The 13,351-nt window shown below is 49.5% G+C and overlaps 2 protein-coding genes and 1 pseudogene across 2 annotated transcripts in view; 2 read left to right on the forward strand and 1 right to left on the reverse strand.

Moving 5' to 3' along the window:
• The window catches only part of LOC106991302 (low-density lipoprotein receptor-related protein 11-like), a 284,456-nt gene that overhangs the window by 234,851 nt on the left and 36,254 nt on the right, over positions 1 to 13,351 (forward strand). The window lies entirely within an intron of this gene.
• Positions 1 to 13,351, reverse strand: part of LOC114108720 (UL16-binding protein 2-like) — a 189,493-nt gene that overhangs the window by 112,833 nt on the left and 63,309 nt on the right. The gene's annotated exons all lie outside the window — the stretch shown is intronic.
• LOC114116208 (tyrosine-protein kinase RYK-like) lies at positions 3,584 to 7,649 on the forward strand (annotated as a pseudogene).

The raw sequence follows: 13,351 nt of genomic DNA on the forward strand, positions 1-13,351 counted from the left end.
GAATGTCTCCGAGTGTCCTGAGGAGAGATGGGGAGCCTTTGGGGGCTGCTTCTGAGGAAGCAGGATCACAGTGGGGGAGAATGAGAACAGAACCCAAAGCTGGGGAAGGGAGAGTTCACAATTAGGGGATCACAGGACTTAGCAAGGCCAAGGAGATGCTGCTGATCTCCCACTAGGATGGGTCTTGGAAGCCTGGAGAAAGGCCTGGCCCAGCTGGCATGAAACAGAAAGTCCAGAACTTCTGAGGCAGGTGGGAGAGGAGGGGATCCAAGGCTCAGAGAAGTGAATCTGCCAGGGCGGACACGGTATGAAAGGGCAGGAACGTGTGCAGTCCGCCAGCTCCATGGGAGAGCCTGATGGACTCCACGGAGCCCGAGAGGAAAGTGCGGATGAGAAACATGTCCAACAGCACCAGTGAGATCTGCCAGGACTTGAAACCTGGGATCTGTGGACCTTTGCTCGAGTGCTTGCACCTGGACAATGATCTCCTCCAGCAACAAAATGCAAAGACATTATAAGGGACTGAAAATAACTGTATGCATGCCAAGTTGGGGTTAATTGTGAAAGAAAAGATAAAAAACCCAACTGGAAAAGCAGGGTATGGGGTATGATCCCTGCACAGGGCACTGCCATAACGGTGGGCAGACCACCTAAGCCATCCCTCAGGTCCTAACCCTTGGCCTGGCCTCACCCTATATAAGGGGCCAGCCCGCCCCCCACCGCCCCCCCCCCCAAGGGAATGAGCAAGGAGACCCGTTGCTGGTGCTTGCGCCCTCACACTGCAGCACGTGTCCCAGGGAAGCTTCACCTGGATTTCTTATCTGGCCTCTTATCCACTTTTATAGATTAAGGTTCTGTTTGTGCCCTCCAAGAGTTTATTTCACCAGTCCTGTGTATGTTCTGGCAGCATTTTGGCGGGGTTAATGGCGACCTCCACCAAGAGGACTTATGCCATACCCATGTCTGCAGCACCCAGCCATACCCAAGTCTGCCGAACCCAGAGTCCCTGCCCCTGTGGCATCATTGACTCAATGGGCATGAATTTGAGTAAACACTGGGAGTTGGTGATGGACAGGAAGGCCTGGCATGCTGCAGTCCATGGCGTCGCAGAGTTGGACACGACTTAGCGACTGAATGAACTGAACTGAATGAACTGATTGATTAAGCAGGCCAAGAAGCCTGCTCGCTAACATGCTCTGTGGCAACCACGAAGGGCTACTCTCCCCTTTCTGCCAGAGCATCTGGGCATCTCTGTGACCTCGGGGTGCAACTTCTTCGTGGTGACAGGTGGCCACCTGAACCTCGGCTCAAAGTCACCCGTTTGATTGGTCTGACTTCCTGGCCCCTGGGGGCCTCAGGGCCCTCATTCAGCCATCATGCTCCCCCTCACCATTTGTCTCTTTCCCTCATCTATTATGTCTCCACTTCTCTCTCTCTCCTTTTCTCTCTCCGCCCTATCCTTCTGAGAGAGTGGACCTCGGCAAGAACAGCATCACTCCTCTCAACTTAGGAGACAAAGCTCCCTCTGATCAATGGCTCACTTTGATGGGTGACAAGCTGGTGGGAGAGACCCACCTCATACCCTGCAGGTCTTGGTCCAGCAGGCTCTGCCTCATAGGAGATTGTGAGAATGATAGAGGTTCAAACCTCTTATTAGATAGTGGCTGCACATCTGATCATACCGATATTCTCACTTCTATTTTCCTGCCGCCAAGAGAAGTTCCGTTGGGAACTCAGTGAACTGGCAGATTTCTCTATATGCTGGTTTACGCATGGGTGAGAATCCCACCTCTGGGCTGCAGGCCCACAGCCGATATTCAAGGGGCTGGTTTCTGGGCTTGATCACCCCAGTGGGCAGTGGACAGGGTGCTCCCTCCTTCACTGGCCCTTTCTGGAAGCCTGCAGGTTGGTGCCTGAATAAATAGACACCCGCAGGTGCAGGGGCTGAAAAGGCAATGGCTCCCTTCCGTTTCTGTCTTTTCTGTGCCTCCTCCCTTTTGCTCCCCCTTGGGCCTCTTACCTACACTCCTGTCCTTTTGCATCCAAGAGACTCCCTGCTGGGTCACCTTTTTCACCACCACTTGTTTGCTTTGTGTTCCCACCTCAGGCTTGAGGTTCCCACTGGCCCCCTTGCAGAAGGGCCAGTTGAGAGAAGAGTTGGGCTAGGCTGGACAAAGTGCCCCAGAGGCCACTTCCCAGTAAGACCCTCTCTTTGTTTCTTATTTGTTAATTTTCTGTCATTGGGAGGTTCTCTCAGTCAATGCATTTAAAGGCATCTTTGTTTTATGTACTTTTCTCTGTCCAATTGCTCCTGCAAAGCTCTGCTACAATTGTGGGCATGGGTTACTTGTTGTTCAGTCACTCAGCCATGTCTGACTCTTTGCGACCCCATGGACTGCAGCAAACCAGGCTTCCTTGTCCTTCACCATCTCCTGGAGCTTGCTCACACTCATGTCCATTGAGTCAGTGATGTCATCCAACCATCTCATCCCCTGTCGTCTCCTCCTCTTGCTTTCACTCTTTCCCAGCATCTTTCCCAGGTCTTTTCCAATGAGTCATCTCTTCGCATCAGGTGGCCAATGTACTGGAGCTTCAACTTCAGCATCAGTCCTTCCAATGAATATTCAGGACTGATTTCCTTCAGGATTGATTGGTTTGATTTCCTTGCTGTCCAAGGGACTCTCAAGTCTTGCCCAACACCACAGCTCAAAAGCATCAATTCTTCAGTTCTCAGCCAATTCTCACGTTGCTTTAACTATAGGTACTTTTGTTAGGAAAGTGATGTCTCTGCTTTTTAATATGCTGTATAGTTTTATCATAGCTTTTCTTCCAAGGAGCAAGCATCTTTTAATTTCATGGCTGCAGTCACTGTTCACAATCATTTTGGAAGGCTTTAAAAACAAAACAAACAAAAAAGGGAGCTTCCATTTCTCCCTTCCAAAATGTAAGTCTTTCGCCTGGGTTCTCAGGAACCATCTGATCCATCTGTGGTCCCCCAGAGGGAGGGGAAAAAAAACAGCATTTTAAAAACCGAAGCAGTAAAACAAGGAGATCTCTGGTTCTGTCTTTACATGAAAATGAATTTGTAACTGAGCTGGATTTAATTGGGTTAAGGGAAAGTAAGCACTATACAAATAAACTCTCAGAAATATCAATAAAGCTCATCAGAGCACATATCTGACACCAGGGACGACCTGAGTCAGAATGATTGGCCAGAGATGACCCAGAAACTAACTCCATCACCAAAGACCCTGAGACTACAAGCCATGTGGCAGAGCAGTTCTCCTGGGTTCCCTTACCCTGCTGCTCTCCGCCCTGTAGCCCCTTCCCCAAAAAGCCTCTTGCCTTGTCAGCATGTGTGTCTCCTGGAACAATTCACTTCTCAGTGTTAGACAAAAGCCCACTCTCAGACCCTGCAAGAAGTCCCCCTTTCTGTAATAGACGGTGACTCTGGTGGGATTTCCTCACTGCGACTGATGCCCTGACCATTCAGATACTTAGGGACAAGCTTGTCCCGCTGACTGACCCGACCCAGTGGCCTGAACAAGAATTTTCTTTTGTTCCTTGTCTCTTCCCAACTCAGATGACTGGCCTGAGTGCCCCCGATCTGATAAGGAACAAGAGACTTAAGACTGAGAAGGAACAAGGTGAGAAACAAGAGTTCAGTGGCTCAGTCGTGTCCAACTCTACGACCCCATGGACTGCAAGCCTGTCACCAACTCCCGGATTTTACTCAAACTCATGTCCATGGAGTCGGTGATGCCTTCCAACCATGCTCTGTCGCCCCCTTCTCCTACCGTCTTCAATCCTTCCCAGCATCAGGGTCTTTTCCAATGAGTCAGTTCTTCGCATCAAGTGGCCAAAGTATTGGCGTTTCAGCTTCAGCAACAAGAACTAGACGGTCTCCTATCACCATTGCAAGTTGGCGCACCGCGTAAGCAAGTGGGCGGCCGAGTACACAGGGAAGCCTGGCTAGTGAGGGAGTGAGCTGTTAAGAGAGCCCCGCCCAGCCCCCGGAGCGGGGGTTCCTAGTGGTTACTGCTAGGAAACCTGGGGCGGGGCCTGAGGGCGGAGGGGCGGGCCAGGCAGTCCTGGCAGGCGCCGAGGTCCAGAGTGCAGCTGTGGGCTAGCGGGAGAGGAGCGCGGGTTCTGCCTTGGCAGCCTGGCACTCCTGAAAAATTGGGATCCAGGTGGCAAAGGGATAGATGGATGGCTCCAAGACCAGTCTTAGTTTCCTCGTTTTGCTTTCGATGGTCTTGTTCAGCGGAACGTCCCGCGGTGAGTGCGGGGATGGCGGGGGAACGCGCGGAGGTTGGATGGGTTATGAGCCGGGAAGGAGATGGGGGCGGTGTTCGCGGGGTTTCGCGAAAATTTTTACAGGGTCGCGCCGCCGCCCGCACCTCTTTCCCCTCCCTGGCCCATTTAGTCCTCGGAGTCTCCTCCCGGGCCAGAACAGGGGTGACTTGGATGAAGTAGTAATGCCGGGAATTTGGGAAGTGACGCTGGGAGAAGAGGGGGCCGGGACGCGGCAGGAAATAGGGTTGAAACCCCCCAAGGGTCCAGCCCGCCCCTGGGAAGTGGGAGCCGTGGAGCCGGGCGGTTTGGGACCAGTCGGCCATCCCGCGGAGAAGAGACCCAGACCCGCCCCGAAAAGCACACCCTCCTGCCCCTACCTGTGCAACAGAGACCCTTCTGTTCCCTCCATTTCCCAGCCCTTGAGGGACCAGCGCTCTTTCCCGGCCCTAAGTTATCAACGCGGAGCGGACCCGGGTGCCCAGCGGCGCCGGCGGCGGCGCACTCCCGGCTTAAACGTGCTTGAGTGCTCGTGTCCCAGCCATCGCTGCTGGCTCCACCACTGGCCCCGCGCTCCACCCCCAGCTCCCGGGCCTCACCCGCGATCCCAGGGCCGGTGCGAGCCTCTTCCTGAGCAGGGACCAGGTGCCGTGGCTCATTGGTCTAGATGCAGAACTTTTTAGTAGAGAAGTGGCCTTGTTGGGCACTACGTCTATCCTTTAACCCAGCGAAACAGATGTCCTGTCTTTCGCTTGGTCTGCAGAGTCCAAGTTGAATATAAGCAGGTTTCCAAGTAGACGATTTCCTGGACCTGCCCCGGGTCAGCATTTCTGCTTGGTAGGGTTGGGGCGTGTGAGGGGCACGTGATGGGGGGATTTCCACGCACTGTATTGGCTCTAGCTTTCCTTTTCTGCAAAGTAGATGATGAGGTTATGATACTAAACGCAGCTCAACTTGACAGTAAATTCTTCAGAACCTTCCCTTCTTCAAAAATCTGAAAGGAAGGAAAATGTGCTACAAAAAAACTTCGGTCTTAGACAAAGCCACTAGCAGAACTGTTTATGATCCTGTTCATGCAGCTCCAGCTACTTCTATCCGTGTGTTTTATATCAGAGCAGGGGTTTGCCGTGCAGTTATATTTATTGTAGTAATAATATTAGCTGTTTTGCACCTTCAAAACATGACAAGAATTGAACTCGAAGACAGCATCAGTGTCCAGTAGTTCCCAAAGGTGGTCTCATCCATGTCCCAGATGACTCAGTATCTGAGAGGAGACACACTCAACAGTGGTACTTCCATCCCATTATCCTGCCTTGTGGCTGGGCAGAGGAGTGTTTTGAGAATTGCCACTCTTTTGGAGGCCAGAGCGAAGGTGAAGGATATCGAAATGTCCAAGGAGAGGATAACTCTATCCACGGAGAGGATGTACTCCAAGAAGGTAGTTTAGGGCATATTTTCCATGGGATTTATGTAGATGAAAAAGATCCAAATAAAGAACAGCAATCATTTGTAAAAACAGAGATTAAGCTTCTGAAATTCAGGTGACAATGATACTTACTGAATGTTGCATGCTATGAGATCTTCATCACAGAAATCTTCCTCCTATTTCCCTTATGTGTATAGAAGAAAGAGAAAACCCCAGGTGATATTGTCTTACATGAATTGGGAGAATCGTACATAGTTTTCACAGCATTGCAAATTGTGTGTCTGTGTGTTTAGTCAGTCCTGTCCGACTCTTGCCACCCCATGGACTGTAGGCCGCCAAGCTCTTCTGTCTGAGGAATTCTTCAGGCAAGAATAATGGGGTGGGTGGCCATTCTCTTCTCCAGGTGATCTTTCCGACCCAGGGATCAAACTCAGGTCTCCTGAATTGCAGGCAGATTCTTTACTGTCTGAGCCACCAGGGGAGCCTGCAGCACAAATTAGTAGAGGCCAATAATCCGCAGGCAATTTCTCAACAGGATCTGGTCCACAAGGTCAGATTGCCTGTGGAATGGATTACCTGGTCAGAAGAGAAGTCCTCCACAAAGACCTGGGTGCTAGGAGCTCTGCCATTGATGACAGCCTCAAGTTAAGAGTGCAGATAGCTCCTCTCCAGAGTCTTGTTCCCTCCCCATGGACTCTCACTGTGTGGGGGACAAAGAAAAAGTGGGATCGATGGATGGCTCATGAACATCTGGTTAAGAATGAGGTCTCCAGACTTCCCTGGTGATCCAGTCGCTAAGACGCCACACTCCCAATGAAGGGGCCAGGTTCAATCCTTGGTCGGGGAACTGGATCCCGCATGCTACAACTAAGAAGTCAGCATGTTGCAACTAAGAGTCTTCATGCTGCAAAAAGATCTCAAGTGCCACAACTAAGACCCAGTACAACCAAAACAAAAAAAAAAAAAGAGAGAGATTAAAAAAATAATTTATTTTAGTTCTCCAGTGCTAGTGATGTGTGGGCCTTCAGAGTGATACTGTAGGAGTTCATGACTCTGGGTCAAATACCCTACACAGATGTCAACTCTTTAGAGATATGGAAGGTTATCAAATATCCCAGCCAATCAACTGTCCTGATGAACCATTTGCTGTGATGGCTTGTGCTGGGCCTTAGATTCAGAGGAGAAGCCCAGTTCCAGCAGCTGGCCCAGTGTCTCACAGAGCTCCATGCAGCCCTGGAGGCCTGTGTCTGACTGTCCTCTCACAGTCCCCCAACATCAGGGGAAAGGTGCCTGCTGAGGCCCTCTTGGAGCCAGCCAGTCACATATATCACCCAGCACCACAAAAGCACATTGTCTTCCAGAACACTGTGCCTTAGGAAAGCCATAGCATCTAAACTTCCTAAGACAGACTTAGTGATGTGGAATATTTTCTAGATATCACTTTCATTAGGTTGAACTGAAAATGTTTGAATACATTTTTTGACCAAGAAATTTTTAAACAGTGTTATAAATAAATAGTTTTTTAAAACTGTTTCAACGCAAATACTTGGACTACTTAGTGCCAAGTGTCTTTTAGGTTGTACTTCATCAAAGTAACGTAGTTGATTCACCCTTGAATGTGCCAGGCTTAGTTGCTCAGTCATGTCCAACTATCTGCAACCCTGTGGACTATACAGTCCATGGAATTCTCCAGGGTTGAATACTGGAATGGGTAGCCTTTCTCTTCTCTAGGGGATCTTCCCAACCTAGGGATCGAACCCAGGTCTTCCACATTGCAGGTGGATTCTTTACCATCTAAGGCACCAGGGAAGCTCAAGAATACTGGAGTACTCGATTTTCCAAGGGATCTTTCTGACCCAGGAATTGAACTGAGGTCTTCTGCATTGCATGTGGATTCATTACCTGCTGAACCACCAGGGAAACCCTTAAGTTTCTTTCTTCTTCTTCTTCTTCTTTTTTTTTTTTTAATATTTATCACTAGTCTTGGGAATTATTGTCTATAAGATAAAATACTTCATCTTAGGAAAAGAAAAATGAAAAAATGCTGTTGCCTTGTACAGGAAAAGGCAGTATTGGAGGAAGAAAACTTAAAAGCTAGAAGGAAAAAAAAAAAAACAGAAAAATACACCAGAAACAGAAACTACTCTTTCATGAAAAATTGCCTTAAAAAAAATTTTTTTAATAAAGAGTTCCGCCTTCTTACTTGGGGGAAAGTAGGAGCAGAATTCATTGAAACATCTTAAATTTGGCAGATCTTAGCATATGGCACCCGGCTCCAGTACTCTTGCCTGGAAAAGAGGAGCCTGGTAGGCTGCAGTCCACAGGATCACTAAGAATCGGACACAACTGGAAGACTTCACTTTCACTTTTCACTTTCATGCATTGGAGAAGGTCATGGCAACCCACTCCAGTATTCTTGCCTGAAGAATCCCAAGGATGGGGGAGTCTGGTGGGCTGCCATCTATGGGGTCGCACAACGTCAGACACGACTGAAGCGATTTAGTAGCAGCAGCAGCAACAGCAGCAGTTCTGCGAGCCAGAAGTGGATTTGGGGCAGGTCAATAATAAACAACAGTGATTTTATTTATTTTTACTTTCTTAAAAAGGATAACACCATTCCAGAAGGTGCAGTCATGGTTTAAGGTTAAGAATCCCTTTTACTGCACCTAGAATAGTGCTATGCACAGAGTGGGTGCCCGAGTTGTGTTGCACACACACGAAAAAAGTAAACAGATTTTGTGCTTATCTTCAAGGCTGGCTTAAGTATAAAATGGATTTTTTAAAACACTTGAAAAAATTAAAGAATTCGATTTTTTTTTTAATTACATATGCATCATGAGGAAAGCGCTCAGTGCCTAGCCACTGATCAGCGCCTCCCTGGAGTTAAAGCTCCTCCCAGACAGCTGAGGCTGTTACTAGTTGAAGCTGGTTATGACCCACATCCTACCACCTATGAAGGTAACAAGTGGTTGAAAAGGACAAGTTAGTTTGCTCAGGAGCCCCGGGAAAATAGTGACCTAATATCCTCAGACCGCCTCCAAGTTTCAAGGTTAGAAAGGGGGCAGAGGTGGCTGCTGCAGGGCACATCAGCATCTTGAGGACAGTCAGGTTGGTTGGCACAAGGCGAACGTTTGAGCACCACCAAGCTTATGGTTTCAACCAGTCTGGGGGTCTGCGTGCTTGCAGCCAGCAGTATTGATGTGCTGGAGGTCTGCTTCCTATAGAAACAACTTGAGGCTTGTGTCAGCTCTTTTTTATCTTTCTTGGAACTGGGAAATTCATGACACTGCTATGTGGCTGCTCACAGTCTACATTGTAACCAGTTTCCCAGCCTAAGGAGTATTCCTTTCTCCATCTTCACATGTTCTAATCCTTAATCTTAATCTAATCCTAACTCTTAAATCACCATTTTGAGACTCACAGGAGGCCTGGCTGACTAAAACTTTTCTAGAAACAAGAGGCAGACAGATAGCATGGGGGTGGTCTTTCCCACTCAGGCTCCCTAGGGCCCTTTTGGTTACAAGACCATTTATTACCCATTTTTCCATGGCCCCAAGAAGCCCAGGGCCTCCAACAGCTTCCTGTCTCTTGAAGAGAGTCTAGACATGCCCTCTCTCAACTGGCATCTCATCCCTCTGTCTGATAACTCACCCAGCAAAACCCCCCGACCTGGTGCCCAGGACCTAACTTAGGAGGGACGGGAACAGGGTTTCCCAGAATGTGACACAGGGCTCGAGGGTGAGGCTGGGCATCCCCACTTCTACCCTTTGCTCCCACATTCATAGTGTCTAGGAATTGGGACAGCAGCAGCCTATAATGGTTATTGATTAAGGTAGGTATTGACAGATGTTTTTCTCCGGAAGAAAGTAAATCTCGAGGTCTCTTTAGGCAATTTGGTATCTGTCTCTGGGTGGAAAAGGAGCTTCCGCATTTGTGGGGCACCAGAAGCCAAACATAATGTGTACATCAACTGAGAACCAGACTTGTCCATGGTCCTGCTTTCGGACCCCAGTAATGAGTGACCCATCCCGTAGAGAATCATCCAAGAGCTGCCTCAGTTGTCTGTTTATGAACCAGAAACTTACCCTGTCCTGCCTTGTAGCTTCTGGTGGTGGGACTGTGATAGGTGTGGATCTGCCTGTTATGGGCTAATGAACCCCCTCTGCTGTAGACTGGCTTCCTTGGTTCAAGGAGCCATAGGGGACACTTGCATGAAGCCACAGGTGTGATCAGGGGATAGTGTCCCTGTATCAACTCTGCTGTCAGGCCTAGGTCCCCTGCTGGCGCATCTTATTTGTTCCCTGTGGCCCTGGTTATGCCAAGCCACATAATCACTTCTATCCTATGATGCCTGGCCTATCTGAACTAATGGTTAGGGGCTGGTGAACCCAGATCATGCTGGGCAACTCTGACATTCCATGACCAGAGGCCTCTTCTCTGCCAGGCCCCAGGACCCTACCAGGAGCCACACTGAATGGTATGGGCTTTCTCACTGCAAGTGGTATGTCCTTTCTTCAGGACACTAGGAGTCTGTGTTGTGAGCCTCCAAGTAAAATGCCACATACAGCATGTAGCACCTTTCCAAACACAGATAGCTATGACGTCACTGGTTCTGTTGGGTCATCTGCCCAAGAAGCAGGTCCAGCCACACTCATCATTCATCAGTTGTGACTGCTTTTGTGCCAGGACAGCAGTTGCATTGGAGACCTAGGGTCTGTGAGGCCTGAAATGTTTAATATGTACCATTAGAGGAGACCTAGGACCTCAGTGGTAATTCAGTGGAGATAAGATAGGGACCAGAGCTCTGCAGGCCTAGAGTGACTGTAGGTTGGTACTCGTTTCCATGATTTCCTCCAGGAGATGATGTTGTTTACACGTACTATCAGGGGATGGGGAGTCAGGGTCAGAAGAATGAATTTGGAATTCATGACTATGGTACCCTCACCCATGGTAGTTTACTAACAACACATTCTGTCCATTCATGTCAGAAGTCCAGGACATGTGCAATGGACACTGAATGGATCTGTGGACCCAGATATAAGCACTGTTAGCAGGACCTGGGACAGGCGTCTATTAATTGCCTGGTCCTCGGAGCATCACTTCACAGCACCGGGGCCGTGATCATGCTAAAGTACTGTGCATGGCGTTAGTAACACACTGGGTCCCATATGAATGTGGGAGTAGTTCCAGCTTACTTCAGTCGCTCAGTGGTGTCCGACTCTTTGCGACACTATGGACTGCAGCCCGCCAAGCTTCCCTGTCTATCACCAACTCCCAGAGCTTACTCAAACTCATGTGCATCATGTCAGTGATGCCATCCAGCCATCTCATCCTCTGTCGTCCACTTCTCCTCTGGCCTTCAATCCTTCCCAGCATCAGGGTCTTTTCCAATGAGTCAGTTCTTCGCATCAGGTGGCCAAAGTATTGGACTGACTTACCCCAGTAAATAACCATGTGGCTCATTGGGAGAGAATGGAAGGACTTCTGCACTTGCTGTCATGATGAAAGGGCCCTCCTCACTGGGATGTGGCTTCTTTCTCTGCTGATGCCTTCTGAGAAGTAGCTCAGTTCTGGAAATTTTGGTAGGGATGTTTGGGAGGGATGGCTGCTTTCAGCCTGCTGATCATCCGGTCTTGTGTTTGTCTCTCCTTGGTTTCTGTCTCTCAATCAAGCAGTTTGCATCCAGGTTCACTGACCATCTCTCTGCCTCTAGATCACCCTGTGCTCTGAGCCAGCATTGTGCTCTCTGCAGTCAGGCCCTGGCTGGCATTGGGACTCTCTAATTACTTTCAGCTTCCCTGATAGCTCAGTTGGTAAAGAATCCACCTGCAACACAGGAGACCCCAGTTTGATTCCTGGGTTGGGAAGATCTGCTAGAGAAGGGATAGGTTACCCACTCCAGTATTCTTGGGCTTTCCTTGTGTCTCAGCTGGTAAAGAATCCACCTGCAATGCGAGAGACCCCAGTTTGATTCCTGGGTTAGGAAGATCCGCTGGAGAAGGGATAGGCTACCCACTCCAGTATTCTTGGGCTTCCATTGTGGCTCAGCTGGTAAAGAATCCACCTGCAATGCGGCAGACCTGGGTTCAATCCATGAATTGGGAAGATCCTCTGGAGAAGGGAAAGGCTACCCACCGCAGTATTCTGGCCTGGAGAATTCCATGGGCTGTATAGTCCATGAGGGTCACAAGAGTCAGACATGACTAGCGACTTTCACTGATCACTTTGACCATTGTACCAACTTTGCTGCTGACATGCAACACTCCACCTGCAATCTGATTTTTCCCCATTTTCCATCCTGTTCCTGCCGGAAGCTGATGGGAACATGGTCTCCTACCACTATCCCTGATTTCCACAAAAGTCAACCTTGAGCTGTTGGAGATGCTTCTCATCCACGCTTTCCTCTCAGGCTCGATAGAGTCCATCAGGCTTTCCCATGGCGCCTGGTGGCCTGGACACTTTCTTGCCCTTTCATACCGTGTCTGCCCTGGCAGATTCACTTCTCTGAGCTTTGGATCCCCTCTTCTACTACCTGCCTCGGAAGTTCTGGACTTTCTCTCATGCCATGTGGACCAGGCCTTTCTCCAGCCTTCCAAGACCCATCCTAATGGGAGATCAGCAGTGTCTACCCAGGCTTACTAAGTCCTGTGACCCCTAATTGTGAACTCTGCCTTCTCCAACTTGGGTTCTGTGCTCACCCGTCACCTCTTTGCCCTTCTCCCTGTGATCCTGCTTCCTCAGGGGCATCCCCACAGGCTCCCCATCTCTCACAGGACCCGGGGTTAGATTCTGACCATCCTCTGTCATCTAGGCTTTTCCTGCATAGCAGCCTGACATGTCTCTGCAAAGGTTATGATGCTGGGAACGGACCTGGTGGACAAGGGGACACACCCAGGATGTGTGAAATTCACCAGGCAGGGGACTCCTCCTTCTCCACAAGGAGAGGAGGGGCAGTGGCTGTATGGTGTGTGTTGTGGGCTGTCATTGCTCTGTCAGCCCAGCCCTGCACTTTACTCCGCTCTCACATAACTGGGGGAAGGGGCCTACAGGTTTTTTCCCCCAACCTCACCCTCACTGTGTTTTGCCTTCACAGACCCTCATTCTCTTTCCTATAATTTCACCATCAGTCCTTGGCCTGGATATGGTCAGCCATGGTGTGAGGTTCAAGGGGAAGTTGATCAAAAGGTCTTTCTCTCCTATGACTGCGGTACAGCTAAGATTAAGTGCATGAGTCCATTGGGAGAGGAGGTGAAACATATGAGTACCTGGGAAACACAGACTGTCACACTCAGAGACACTGGAGACTTGCTCAAGGAACAAATGCCTGACATTACACCGGAGAAACACACAGACAAGGGTGAGTTAGAAAATCCAAATGCAGGAGGAGTAGACTGGGGGCTTAGCTGCATCCACTGTTTTCGGGTGAAAAAAAAATTCGATATTGTCCTTCCCTAATAGTCCAATTGAAAGAACAGTTGTTGTAGGAGAGACCAGGGCCAGATTAGCTGGGCCCAGGGGAGGTGGACCCAGGTGGGTAAGAATCTGTCAAGCCCAGAGGCTGAGCTCTTTCTTTCCTTCAGTGGGATCAGGCCCTCTGACCCTGCAGGCCAGGATGACATGCTCGCTTGAAGA

Source organism: Ovis aries, chromosome 8 (genome assembly GCF_016772045.2).
Source record: "Ovis aries strain OAR_USU_Benz2616 breed Rambouillet chromosome 8, ARS-UI_Ramb_v3.0, whole genome shotgun sequence".
Classification (NCBI taxonomy): Eukaryota; Metazoa; Chordata; class Mammalia; order Artiodactyla; family Bovidae; genus Ovis; species Ovis aries.